We start from the raw sequence: 13825 nt of genomic DNA, 5'->3' as shown, positions 1-13825 counted from the left end.
TAAAAATTATTAATTTGGAAAATGAAACAAGAGTCACTTAACAAGCAGTAATCTCAAGCCACTACATGCCAGGCGTGCAGGGGACAACCGAATAAGGCAGAGGGACCCACCAAGTGTAGCACAAAGGTACGGGAACCCCATAGTGCTCCAGAGAGAAGGGGCCTCACCTGGCAGCGCCACCCACCCAACAGGACAGCACAGACAGCGACTTGCTAAGAGCTCGTGGCCAAGCTGGGAGGCAGGCGTCAGCATCCCCATTCCACAGGTGTGGACACTGAGGCCAAGAAGGGAGGCCACTCCCGTGGTGGGTGACAAAACAGCCAGGGCTGCTCGGCTCCAAACCTGGGCAGCGTGTTCAGGCTCCAGCTGCCGTCCATGGGACAGCCACCATTCGGGGGTGACTCAGGCCTTAGGACAGGAAGTGGGTGACACCCAGAGAGCCCCCACAGAAGCCCATCTGACCCCAAAGCCAGGGCAGATGGCTCACACTTGTTCTGCTGGGTCAGCCAGCATTCTGGGCATTCCAAAAATTCTTCCAAAGCTTTTTGCTGTCCCCCCGCCCTTCCAACAAAACCCCCATTTTTAATGAACTGAAAGAAGGAAAAGCAGAAGCTTTTCCTGTGCTGTGGGCTGTGATGAAGACCATGTGCATAAAGGCGACACTGGGAGGCATGACCGCCTCCTTTCCAGAGTTAGTGCCGACAGTAACTGTGCACCTGTCGCCGCTCCAAGGAGAAGGTGGTCTGCTTGGTGCCAACACTTCCCCTCGCATCCAAATCCCAAGTGCCTCATGGGAAACAGCTTGGCTACAAACTGGCAGAAGCGGAACCAGGAGAACAGTGCCCGCAGGGCCCCTACTCCCCGTCCCAGCCCTGAGCACACCACTCTCGTCCCCCTCCTCTCTCTCCCCTGAGAGGGCAGAGGCCACGCCCCAGGCAGCCCTGAGACCCGGGCCCAGTGCAGGCCCTGGTACACAGTAGGCACTTAATAAATAACAAAGATGAAAATGATCAACCATCCCAGAGGAGGAAAGGAAGTGCTGCCCTGGAAATTCTCGGGGAGGGGGGAATGATATTTCCCACAGGGTCAGGGGATGATGGGGAGAAGGCATCCAGCTGCCTTACGCATTATTATAGAGAGTCTGGGTTTGCAGGAGGCAGGCCTGAGTTCAAATCCGGACTTTGCTACTTTTACCTCAAGCTGAGTAAGAGGCTCTGGAGCTACCCTCTTCCCCGGTGAAAGAGGCCCAGAGAGGGGAAGGGGCTTCCCCAAGGACACAGCAGAGTAGCTGCCACTAGAACTCAGAGTCCTGACTTCTGGCCCAGGACTCATTCCACGACACTGGGTTCCCTCCCATGACCTAGGACCCCCTCACAGGCCAAGCACAGTCCCTGGCGTGCAGGCAATCAGTTCTAGAAACAAAGACAAGAGTTTCCAGGGCTGGGGCCTAACATGAAGGAAACAATCCCTGGCAGCTTCCCAGGCCAAAGGGCCCTGGGAGATCCCCCAGCAGTCCCGCCCCGGCCCAGCCCGGAGCACAGGGCAGCGCTCCGCGGGCACAGCGCCCACCGAGGCCCAGGCCTCACACCCGGGCAGGGCAGCGGGCGTGATGGCACACGGTGAGCTCAGTGTCCCCAACGGGCCCGCTGGCATCCCCTTCTACTGGGAGACCCCACGACACCCGAGTCTCCTTCTCCCAGCCGTGCCTCACCACCACCACCCCCTCACCCGGGTGAACAGGCCAGTCCCAGAAAGGGCTTTCGTCACTGAGGACACCAAACAAAAAGAAAAGAGCTATAAATAGTGCGCTGGGAGCCGTAGCCTGACCCGGAGCCTTTGCAAATACAGCCGGGTCCCCAACGAGCGGGACACCGGCGGTGACGTTCACACACCAAGGGGCTCAGGGCTCTCCGCCTGCTCTCAAAGACTCAGCTTCCCCGTCTGTAAAATGGGAATGACACGAACACCATTCTTCATAGGTTGAAGAAAGGATTCTGTAAAGGAGGAGATAAAATAATGCACAAATGCACATTTCTGTCCAAGGAACTGGAATCGGAGTAGCATATACGAAGCAGTCAATCCAAGCTAACTGTGACTTATTATAGCCACTGTTACTATTTCTGCTGCTACATCAAGCAAGAGAGATTTATATTGTGATTTATAAAGCAATTCCTTGGCGTATCTTTTTTTAAATTTTTATTTATTTATTCATGAGAGATACAGAGAGAGGCAGAGACAGAGGCAGAGGGAGAAGCAGGCTCCCTGTGGGGAGCCCAATGCGGGACTCGATCCCAGGACCCTGGGGTCACAACCTGACCCGAAGGCAGATATTCAACCACTGAGCCCACCCAGGTGTCCGCCTTGGCATATCTTACAGACATTTGTTTTAAAGACCCTAAGGTGATCTTTTTATGGGGAAGGGCTCCCATATTTCAAGTGCCTCCTGTGTGCGGGCAGCTTTATATGGTTACCCCACCCAGTCCCACAAGGACCTCACAGGGAAAATCTTAGCATTTTCTTTCCACAGGTGAGGACTGAGGCTCAGAGAGGCCAAGTTACTTGCCCAAAGTCACGCAGCAACCACGTGATGGAGACAGGACAAAATGTTGGGGCTGTCCTGCTTTACCGCCAGGGAGGCAGCTGGCGGGGGCGGGGGAGAACGCAGGGGCCGCTGTCAGGCTGCATGGACCTGCATTTACCCTTCCCAGCGGTGACCCTGGGCGTGCGACTCCCTCCTTGAGCCTTGGTTTTCTCTTCTGTAAAATGGGGCCACGAGAATCAAAAGAAACACAGATGAGCACCGTGCCCAGGAGAGCACGAATACTCTCTTACTGGTTTTATTTTACTATAAATACCATCAGTGTCCTCAAAAGCTGAGTCTCACCAAGTGGAAGAAAGGCAGCTTCCTCATCAACCCCAAACTTTTTTTAATTTAAAGATTTTATTTATTTATTTTTAGATGCAGGGGGAGGGGTGGAGAGAGCAGGAGAGGGAGAGAATCCCAAGCAGACTCCACACTGAGCACACAGCCCGACGTCGGGCTCGAGCTCACGACCCGAGCTAAAACCAAGAGTCAGACGCTTAACCGACTGAGCCATCCAGGGGCCCCAATTCCAAACTTCTGAAGGCACAGAGACCCAGGAAGAAACCATGAGGTCCCACCAGGCCAAAAGCTATCCTTTCTCACCTCCAGGGACATCTCAGAGCATTGGAGACTCACCTACGGATGAGGAAATGCTCAGAGAGGTGAAGTGACCTGCCCAGGGTCACACAGGAATCCATGCATGGGGCACCCCGGAAACTCTACCTACCCCACCCAGCATCCTTCAGAGACCCACCCTGACACCCAGCTGAACCCCATTTCCCCCACAGCCAGCACAGGACTGAGCACATGATCCACATAGCATCAGTGTTCATCAAATGAACAAAAGAAGGAGTGAGTGGCCTTCTAGGCCTTCTAGTTAGGTGGCCTCTAACCCTGCACACCTAGCTTGGTGGCCTCCACCAATACTCACAATCACGGCTTCCTGAAGCCCGCTGAGGGCCTCCACCACGGGCAGTGTGAACATTCCTTAAATTCAGAGCTTCCGGGACTCTTCCCTGGCTGGGGCGGCCCCAGGTTCAATAGTGCAGTGTGTTGTTGTTTTTAGGATTTTATTTATTTGTTTGACAGAGAGAGAGCACAAGCAGGGGGAACAGCAGGCAGAAGGAAGGGAAAAGCAGGTAACCCACTGAGCAGGGAGCCTGATGCAGAGCTCGATCCCAGGACCCCGAGATCATGACCTGAGCCGAAGCCAGATGCTTAACCGACTGAGCCACCCAGGCGTCCTGAGTGAGGAGTGATTTATAAAGGCACTAGGTTCCTCCCCAGCAGGTAGTGTCTGTCCTGGGAAGAGAATGCCATATAAACAGGAACCCAGGGCAGCCCGGGTGGCTCAGCGGTTTAGCGCCGCCTTCAGCCCAGGGTGTGATCCTCGAGACCCGGGATCAAGTCCCACGTCCGGCTCCCTGCATGGAGCCTGCTTCTCCCCTGCCTGTGTCTCTGCCTCTCTGCCCCACCCCCCGTGTCTCCCATTAATAAATTTATTTATTTTTTAAAAGATTTTATTTATTTATTCACGAGAGAGAGAGAGAGAGAGAGAGGCAGAGACACAGGCAGAGGGAGAAGCAGGCTTCCTGCAGGGAGCCCAATGTGGGACTCGATCCCAGGTCTCTAGGATCACGCCCTGGGCTGAAGGCGGCACTAAACCACTGAGCCACCGGGGCTGCCCTCCCATTAATAAATTTTAAAAAATAAATAAAATAAACAGGAACCCATTAACAGAAAGCCCCCCAGCTGCAGCAGAAGGGGGCAGAACACCTGCTCAGAAGCAGAGATCCTAGAAATGTCCCTCTCCTCACCCCTTTCCCAAGGCCCTGGGGGTTCCCAAGACCAGAAGCAACCTCCCTGCGCCTCTGCAGACTCATAATAATACAAGATAACAGTGAAGATAATGCTGACGCAAGTACGCACGTTCATTAGCACGCACTATGTACGAGCCCAGTTACTGTGGCAGATGCCAGTATTACTCCTATTTTACAGACGCGGAAACTAAGGCACAAGGGGTTAACTGCCTGGCCCAAAGTCACACAGCTGGAGAGTGCTGGCGCTGGGCTTTGAACCCAGGCAGTCTGAGTACAGAGTCCCCACAATATTCCCAAGAGGTACTGGGAATACCCGATTCTCCAGAACTCCACATTCCACGGCAGCCGGGACCGCAGCAGCTCCACGGCGCACGGGCACCAGCGGCTGCTGACCCACCTCGCGCCAGGTGTTGCATAGCCCTTCTCGCTGACAGTCACAAGCACCGACCCTACGTCCACTTTACAGATGGGAAAACGGAGGCTCGAAGACGTAATGAGGCTGGTGGGAGGTCGTGTGCCCAGAGCGGGGATTTGAATAGCCTTTCCCTGGCCTCACCGTGCTCCCCGGCTCCACTGGCTGCAGGACCACAGCCTGAGGGACTATAAATCAAATCCAAAGCAAAAATCAATCAAGGGGCGCCTGGGTGGCTCAGTCAGTTAAGCATCCAATACTTGGTTTCAGCTCAGGTCCTGATCTCAGGGTCTTGGGATCGAGCCCCATGTCAGGCTCCACACTTAGCATGGAGCCTGCTTAAGATTCTCTCCCTCTCTCTCTTCCACTCCTCCCATGCTGTCTCTCTCTCCCCCTACAATAAATTAATTAATTTTTAAAAAACCAATCAAGGGGTGCCTGGGTGGCTCAGTCAGTTAGGCGTCTGCCTTTGTCTTGGGTCATGATCCCAGGTCCTGGGATAGAGCCCCACGTCGGGCCTTTTGCTCCATGGAGAGCCTGCTTCTCCCTCTCCCTCTGCCTGCCACTCCCCCTGCTTGTGCTCGCTCTCTCTCTGTCAAATAAATAAAATCTTCAAAAAAAAAAATCAATTAAGACAATGATCCCTCACCTTCCCACCTCATATCACAGACACAAAACACCTCCTTATCCGATATCATGTTTGAGCTTCACAGAGCTCTGCCAGAGAGGGCACACTGTTCCCATTTTCCAGATGGGGAAACTGAGGCTCGCACACAAGAACCACCTGTTCTGGGTTATCGACTCTAACCAGGTCTCCTTAAGCAGAGCCCTGCGTTGGTGTGTCCCTCACAAACGAGGCACAATTCTCAGCACCCCCTCCGGGCTGACCCTCAACCCAGACTCTGTCCTGCCCCTGCCCCATCAGAAACCTGACTGTGACAGAAAATATATACTCCCTCCCACTCAGCCTCCATTAGGTCTTTCTGCCTGATGTTGGGCTTGGCCGTGTATCTTGCTTTGACCAAATGGGAGCAGAAGGAACACAGCACGAGTTCCTTGTAGAGACTTCCTGAGGCACCGTGGGCTCCCACTGAGCTCATGAGTGTCTACTGTCCACCACAGAAAAGCCACTGCCTGGCAGCCTGGGCATCCAGGTGAAGATACATGGAGCAGTATCAAAGCCTCATGGCCAGCCAGCCTCCCAAACCCCCGCCAAGTTCAGCTGAGTCCTCTGCTGGCCTGGGAGCATGAAACAAATGGTTTGCTGTTAAAGACAACTGCGACTTGGGAGATGCTTGTTACACAGTATTATCATAGGAAAACCTGACTAATACAAAGCCACCTATTTCTAGAGGGAAGTAGATGGACTTGTGTGTTCAATGGGCAAATATCTTCCAGGATACAGTCCCCCAACAGGCTGGATTCAAACCCAAGGGCTGCAAAGTGTGCTGCCTGCAGGAACTATCACTCTCCCTAGATCGCACCAGACGCTACTCCCATGGCCACCAGTAGGACAGCGCCATCCACTGTTCCCTCCCTCTGAAATATACCTACAGGCTCTCTCTCCCAGGCCTCAGGAGGAATGTGAAATGCACAACAGCTCAGGAGGGAACCGGGGCAGGCTGGATCAACATCCCAAACACCCTTTCCTCCAACACTTCAGCTTCCTGGAATCTGCCGTCCAATCGGAACGCAAGAAGTGTGCAAACACGCAGAACAGAGATGTCTATTACACCAGCGTGCATCACAGTAAAACCCAAACTGCTCAACACCCATGTACAGGGGATCTATCTGTTCAATAACTAATAGCACCTTCAGGCGTTGGGGTATATTATTCAGCTTTTTTTTTTTAATTTTTTATTTATTTATGATAGTCAGAGAGAGAAAGAGAGAGAGAGAGAGAGGCAGAGACACAGGCAGAGGGAGAAGCAGGCTCCATGCACCGGGAGCCCGACGTGGGATTCGATCCGGGGTCTCCAGGATCGCGCCCTGGGCCAAAGGCAGGCGCCAAACCGCGGCGCCACCCAGGGATCCCTATTATTCAGCTTTTTAAAGAATAGGGGTCAGTCAACACATGCTGGAATGGGAAAGTACCCAAATCTATTTTTAACTTATGTGCGAAATTCTTTGTCTTATAATCGCTGTTGTTCAAAGATTATGTCTACACATAGGATTCATGTGCTTATTCCGCAAGTGTTTGCAGAGCAAACAAGCGAAGACAGGGTTTCTCTGCCTTTTTGGAGCATGAAGTCTCGAGCTGGAGGAAGGGTAACAACTCCAGTACAGTAAGTAACAAGCAGAAGAAGGGTAACAGCCAACGAATACTGAGCACGGGCCACAGGCCAGGTCCTCCTCCTTCGCTCCGCACAGCAATCCTCAGAAGACCCACAATTTGCCCCTGGTCACAATCGAAGAAACTGGGGCTCAGAGAGGTTGAATCACCTGCCCAGAGTCACACAGCTGATAAGTGGCAAACCCAAGATTCAATTTCTTCCATGTGGCTCCAGCGTGAGCATAAAAATAACTTAGATCATTAGCAGAGTGTGGCAAGGTCTGGCACGAGAGACTCACCTGTCACTTAAAATACTATCATTTTGCCATCTTTGAAGTATTTGGTGTGTTCCATATTACTTTCACAATACAAAAGAAAAATTTATCTATTTATCTATAGCATACATATGTGTATCGCTTCTGACTCAGTGATGTAAATACTCCATGATCACACTTTGGGGACATATTTATACTCTTAATAGAGACAAGGCTACAGAATATTTCAAAGGTCATCTAACTGAGCAATTAACAGAGCAGCAGTATGAAGCAGAAGTCCAGCACATGCTCATTTGCATACCAGCCTAACGTAGCCTCCCCACCACTTGTCCTCCCATCTGATTGACCAGATTCCTGAAGGCAGAGGCCCTTTTGAATTGCCCACATACGATTCTCAATAAAATATTCATCGGATCCAAGGGGAAAAAATGTGTATGTGTGTGTGTGTGTGTGTGTGTGTGTGTGTGTGTGTCCCTCAACTGCTGTAGTGTGTTGGCATCCTTTTAAATGACAGGAGTTTGAAAAGTGCAAGTGGAGAGAACTCTCGGACCCTCAGCTTCATAAACCACAAAACCAAGTGTCCCCAAAACAGGCATCGCCCAGGTTTGTTGTGAAAAATTTTAAAAAAAGAACAAAGAGTTCAGCCCAGAGCCTGGCACATACGAGGGGTTTAGTGAACAGTTGGTATTCTGGTGTGTTCTGTGCTTCACTTACATTCTCTCCAACTGTCCCATTTTACAGAGGAAGAAACTGAGGTTTTAAGTGGGAAGCGGCTTGTCTGGGGTCAGTCCTACCTGGAGAGGTGAGTGGGGTAAGGAGAGGTAAGGGATACTGAACTCCTAGACAGAGATGTTCCTGCTTTTTTTTTTTTAATTTGCTCATTTGAGAGAGAGACCAAGCAAGAGCACGAATGGAGAGGCAGAGGCAGAGGGAGAAGCAGACTCCCTACTGAACCGGGAGCCCAAGCTGGGGCTTGAGATCACCAGGACCCTGGATCATGACCTGAGCCACCCTGGCATCCCCTTCCTGTCCTCTTTTATATCCCAAACCTGGCAAAGCCTTCCTGCTCAGGTATTTAGGGAGTGCCAGGGGGTGTAAAGAGAAAATTTTATTCCCAAAGGTCTTTCATTCATTCAACACACTCTGTGTTCTGGGCATACTAATTAGCATGCAATTCTCCAGGTAAGCCATGCCTTTGCCTGTGCTGCTCATTCTGCCTGAAATGTCCTCCCCTTGCCTCCTACTCATCCTTCAAGACTCAGCTCAAGTGTCACCTGCGGATGCCCCGCTCCCCCTCCCCACCCCCACACATGCTGGGTTGGGAGAGGTGCTCCTTGCTTGAAACACATCCTGATCACAAGCCAAAATGATAATTATCATACCCATGACTTAGTGAGCGCAGGCCAGTGCAGACCCTGCGCCTGGCACTTCCATGTACGCTTCACCGAACTCACGTAACAGTCCTCGGAGCGAGGGGAGGATCCATCCTATCCTGAGCCCATTTTACAGATGAGAAAATTGAGTCTCAAAACAAGTATAATGCCCAAGACCACAGCCAGGAAAGGCGGGGCCTGGGTATGCCCCCAGTAACCCCCCACCCCCACCCTGGCTCCCTCCTTTCTATCCCTGTCCCCTCCTGGAAGGCCTCCTCGGGTTTACCCTGCTGCACACTGACTCAGCCTCACCACCCCGAGGCTTCTCTAATCCACCTCAGAGACTCCAAACACCCCCAAGCTGTTAAGTTGGAAGCAAATTCAAATCCCTGCTCTACCACAGTGACTGGCAAAGACCTTGCCACATTACCAAGTCCTGCATCTGTGAAATGGGAATAAGGAGCCCCGCTCCCCAACATGGGAAGGTGGCAAGTGCAAGTGTAAAGTCCCAAGGACGTGGATGTTTATGACCATCCCTGGGCAGGTAGACCAGGAGCGCTCAGAAAGGGTTGCCAAATCGGATGGAATACTGGTATGACCTTCAGGCCACTCCTTCATGGGGTTTCCTCCTCGGGGAGAGACTGCTCTGCTTCCAGGAAGGGGTCTTCAACGGCGTGGCTCTCTATATATCATACTGACCAACGTCCCTAAGCAAGTTCAGACAACCACTGCCTCTCATCTGGATTTTTCTAGCAGCTCCTCACTGGCCTCTGAGCCTCCTCATAAGAACAAGGCAAGCTTCCCAAGACATACATCTGACCCCATCCCTCTCCCACAGAGAAACTTCCACAGTATCCACAGCCCTGGAATAAAGTCCAAACCCCTGAGAATGGTTGACCTGGCCCCGGTCAGCATCTCCTGCCAACACCCCATGCTCCCTCCTGTGTTCAGGCTGTTCTGTTCCCTTTTTCTGGCCCATAGCACCATGGCAAGTTCTCCAGGAAACTAAAGCCCCTGACCCCCCAACCCTAACCCCTTGCCAGAAGGGAGGCATCACCCCCTCTGTCCATTATCAGAGCTCTCCCCTCTAACAACTGCCTCCTTTCACAAGGCTTTACCCCTCGGTGTTGTGACTGCTAGCCTCCCCTTTGACACAACGTCTTGAAATACTTATCACATGGCACGTATGCATGTAACAATGAATGAATGAAGCACATTTAAAATATTCCTCAGGGGTTCTTTTTCTGAATTGGTCAGAAATGTATTCTGGAGATGCCATGAGGGAAGATATGCCCAGTGCCAGACAATGGGCTGTTCCATCCTCCTGTCAAGGTCAGCCTTGAATAAGAGACCCCCCACCCCCACCCCCCAACCTCCACGTGGGGGTGGGGCGTCCTCCACCCTCAGAATCTGGGGTGAGGGTTGCAACCCCAACATCAAGAATCAGCACAGCTGACTCAGTGGAGCACTAGCATGTAACGCCAGGAGGACAGATCCTGCATGGGTCTGCCGCATAGTAGGTGCTCAATACACACAGCGGTTGAATGAACCTGCTCCTGAGCCCAGCTGGAACCTGTGCCCAGACACAGTGAGGACCCCTGCACTTCTCTCAGGGAAGTGCACCCTTGTCAGGCATACAAATCCTTTAAAAAGGATTCCCCCTAGCATCCCCGAGACCGAGACCGGGGCTGGTGTCTGCTGCACAACTCCCTTGGGAACTGTCCCAGGGATGGGATGCCAGCATCTAGAGGAGAATGCATGTTTGTCCAGGAGCCTCCGTGGATTAGGAAAAGGAAAGCAGAGCCAAGGGAGAAAGCTTGTCCAAATGCCCTGGTTACTGATTAGCCAAACCCCAGAGCTTCTCTCTGCAAGGAGGATCGGAGGGGCAATAAACCCCTCGGGAGGAAAGATCGAGTTAAATATCTCTCTAATCCTGCAGTTTACAAAGGCAGCCAGTCCCCTTTCAGGGGCTTCCCCGGGGATACCGAAAGGGAAGTGCAGGGGATGGCAAAGAAGGGGCCACAGGATGAGGGCCCCCCAGCATTTACCGAGCCCCCACCCGCTCCGTACCTATCACACACATTACTCCTGCAGCCACTCGGAAGCGGGAGAACTCGGAGCCCCCAGTCCCACCCAACTTTGCCTTGCGAGGAGACTGGACTCAGGTTAAGCGTTGCGCCCAAGGTCACAAAGAAGCTGCAAAGAAAACAGCTCTTTGCTTTGTGCAACAGGTACAGGCAGCCCTTTCCCTTCCAGGAGGTAATGGCTGCTCCCGGCTAGAGAAAGTTCAGCCGCGGCCTGCAGGAAGCGCAGGCCACCCAGGGCGGCGCGCGGGGTCGCACAGCCCGCTGCGGGGCGTGAGCAGGGCTCCGGGGCGCGGGGCGTGGGGCGCGGGGCGCGGGGCGCAGGGCGCGGGCCCCGGCTCCGAGGCGGGTGCGCGCCAGCAGGGTGTGGAGAGGCCGCGGCGCGGGTGGGGGTCGGCGGGCTACTCCCCGCGAGGGCCCCGCCTGTGGCCCGGGGCGGCGCGGCCCCGGGATGGGCGCCACCCGAGTCGGCCCGGGTGCAGGGGGACCGAGCCTTAATCCCATCAGGGCGCCTCAGCCCCGGGAAGGCGCGCGGAGGGGGGCGCAGGCCCGGCGGGGAGGGCGCGCCCGGAGCCCCCGCGCCCCGCGCCCCGCGCCCCGCGCCCCCGCGCCGCTCGCTCCGCCGCCTCCGCTGCCCGCAGGACCCTCTCGCCCGCGGCTCCGCCTCGCCGGGCACCCCGGCTCCCCAGCGCCCACCTCCGGGCCTCCAAGCTGCACGGACGCCCAGATCCTAGCCGCTCCGGGCTGGGTACCGGATCCCCGGCGATCCCCCAGCTCCCGGCCACCAGATCTCCTCTCGGAATCCACTGCCGAGGCTCGGACAAGCGTAGCGGTGAGGGAGAGCCCAGGAGCTCCGGGTCTGCAGCCGCCGACCCCCGCCACCCCCAGGCTGGAGGTCGAATGGGACCTCAGGCCGCCGGCGCCCGGTCCACTCCTGGGATCCACTCCCCAAGTCCTCAGCCTGGCGGCGCGGGACCCATTGGCTGCCCAGCGCGGGATCTTCCCGCGGGATCCACTCCCAAGTCTCGGGAGACAGACGCCCCGGCTCCCGGATCGGGACCCCCTCCACGCAGACAGGGGCCCGGGAGACCCGCCGGGTCCCCACCTCTTCCCCGGCCAACTTTGCCAACTTTTCTCCCGGGGCCTCAGCCGAGCAGAAACTTGGCGGCCATCGCCCACCGCCGCCCCCAGCCCCTCCGGCGCCCGGCCCCCGCGGCACACAGCCCCCCCGCGGCCGGCGGCCGCCGCACAACCTACCCCGCAGCCGCCGCCGCCGGCCCGCGCCGCGCCGCCACCTGCCCGCCGCCCGCGGCACCTGCCCGCGCCGCCGCGGCCCCGCGCAGCCTAGCCTGCTGGGGGCGGGGCCTCGGGCGGGGACGCGCCCCCGTCGCCATGGGAACCGCGGCCGGCGGCGCCTGCGCGGAGGGCCCCGGGGCGGAGCGGGCGGGCCGCGGGCTCCCGGCCTGGGGCCGGTCGGGCGGGTCAGAGGCCGCGAGCGGGGCGGGGACGCCCCCCGGAAGCGCTGCGGGACTCGGGCGTGCTCGTGGTCCCGGCCCGCGTCCCCAGGACGAGCGCCGGGCCTCGGCGGGGATGACCGGGAGAGCCTGGGGCCGCGGGGGTCGGGCGGCGCTGGTGCAGACGCGCCCCTTGAATCCTCCGGGCTGCGGCGCCGCACCCGGGGCCGGCGCGGGTCTTCGCGGGACGCTGTCGCCCCCTCGCGGCTGGCAGGGGCACTGCAGCCCGGGCGGGGGGCGGGGGGCGGGGCGGGCCGCTGCTGGCTCCACGGAGGCGGGGGTGGGGGGAGGGGGGAGGGGGTGCCTGCCGCGGGGGGCGGCTGCTACCCTGCTGTCGCGGTGGGGGGCCAGGCGTATTAAGAGAACCCTAGGAAGCCACACATGCCTGTGTTGCTACCTTTCACTCGTTTCATTCCAGACGTCTTTATTAAGCACCCGCTGTATGCTGGGTGCTGGGCGCACAGTGGCTAAGCAGCTGGCACGATCCAGGCTCTTGGGGAACGTACAGACATTTAAAAAATAATTGCACGAGTAGATTGAATTACACTGGCGACACGGCCTCCTAAGGAAATGCACCGGGCATGGATAGCTGGAGGACCTAAAATCATGCACATTTATTGTAAGTCAGACCTCAAAAAAGGTAGAGAGAGAGAGAAAACATCACACTGTGGCTTCGGCAGAATTGGTGGGAAGCTCTCTTGCCTTCTCTCCTTTTGGTTTGTTGGCATCTGTGTAAGGGAGGGTGGCCCTGTTCTTTCCACCTGTCCGAGAGTCCTTTTGAAATGAGAACGACCACCCCCGTCATTTGACCGAGTAGCAGCCTGAAGCTGCCTAACTGACTTGAAAGGGGGAGGTAGACACTCCATGCCGTCTTACACCTTAGGATATTCTCCTTTATCTTCTGGATGTCGTGAACAGTCATCTATAGGACCCGACTCCCTGGCCTCTAAACAGGACCACCACCCCAGCGGTAGGAGGCAGAGCATGGTTGAACTGAAAGTTTAAATCTGTCAATACCCTCGTTTCCGCATGGCTTTTCCATGACAGCTGTACTGATCCAGGAGCAAAGGCGAATCATCGTTTATTGTCTGCTCCCTTCTCTAAAGCTCCTGGAAGCAGAGACATCTGACTGTCTCTTTTGCTCACTCCTGACTCCCAGTGCTTAGGGCAGGGCTCGGCGCACAGTAGGCACTCAATAAATATTGAGCACAATAAATATTGGGTTAAATGCATGAATGACCCAACAGTTGGCAGTGTTATCACCTGCCACCTCTCCTCTCTAACCTTATGGGAACTCCCTGTGTCTCCTGGGCAAATCTCGATTACTCACAATGTGTGGACTGAGGGTTCAGTTTAACCGAATTCTCAGCTCCCAGCCAGCCTAGTACTTCACCTAGTACTCCTAGGGCATCCCCTCTCTATCCCAGGATGGAAGCACCAGAGGGGAGAAGGCAGTCCTCCACCTGCCACCACCTGCAGAACACCCAAACC

The 13825-nt window shown here is 55.6% G+C and overlaps 1 protein-coding gene across 7 annotated transcripts in view; it reads right to left on the bottom strand.

Annotated features, from left to right (window-relative positions):
- KIAA1671 (KIAA1671 ortholog) overlaps positions 1–12139 on the bottom strand; it is a 202133-nt gene extending 189994 nt beyond the window's left edge. For 3 of the 7 annotated variants that reach the window (XM_072802991.1, XM_072802995.1, XM_072802996.1), the window contains exon 1: positions 12078–12139. The gene's annotated coding sequence lies outside the window, so the exon portion shown is untranslated. Of the gene's footprint in view, positions 1–11516; positions 11751–12077 lie in introns of those variants that run through there. The other 4 variants (XM_072802993.1, XM_072802994.1, XM_072802992.1 and 1 more) reach the window with 4 other exon arrangements.
- Positions 12140–13825: the final 1686 nt, after the last annotated feature.

The sequence above is a fragment of the Canis lupus genome, chromosome 27 (assembly GCF_048164855.1).
Source record: "Canis lupus baileyi chromosome 27, mCanLup2.hap1, whole genome shotgun sequence".
Lineage (NCBI taxonomy): Eukaryota > Metazoa > Chordata > Mammalia > Carnivora > Canidae > Canis > Canis lupus.
Note: the sequence above shows the minus strand (reverse complement) of the source record. Positions and strands in the feature narration are given on the sequence as shown.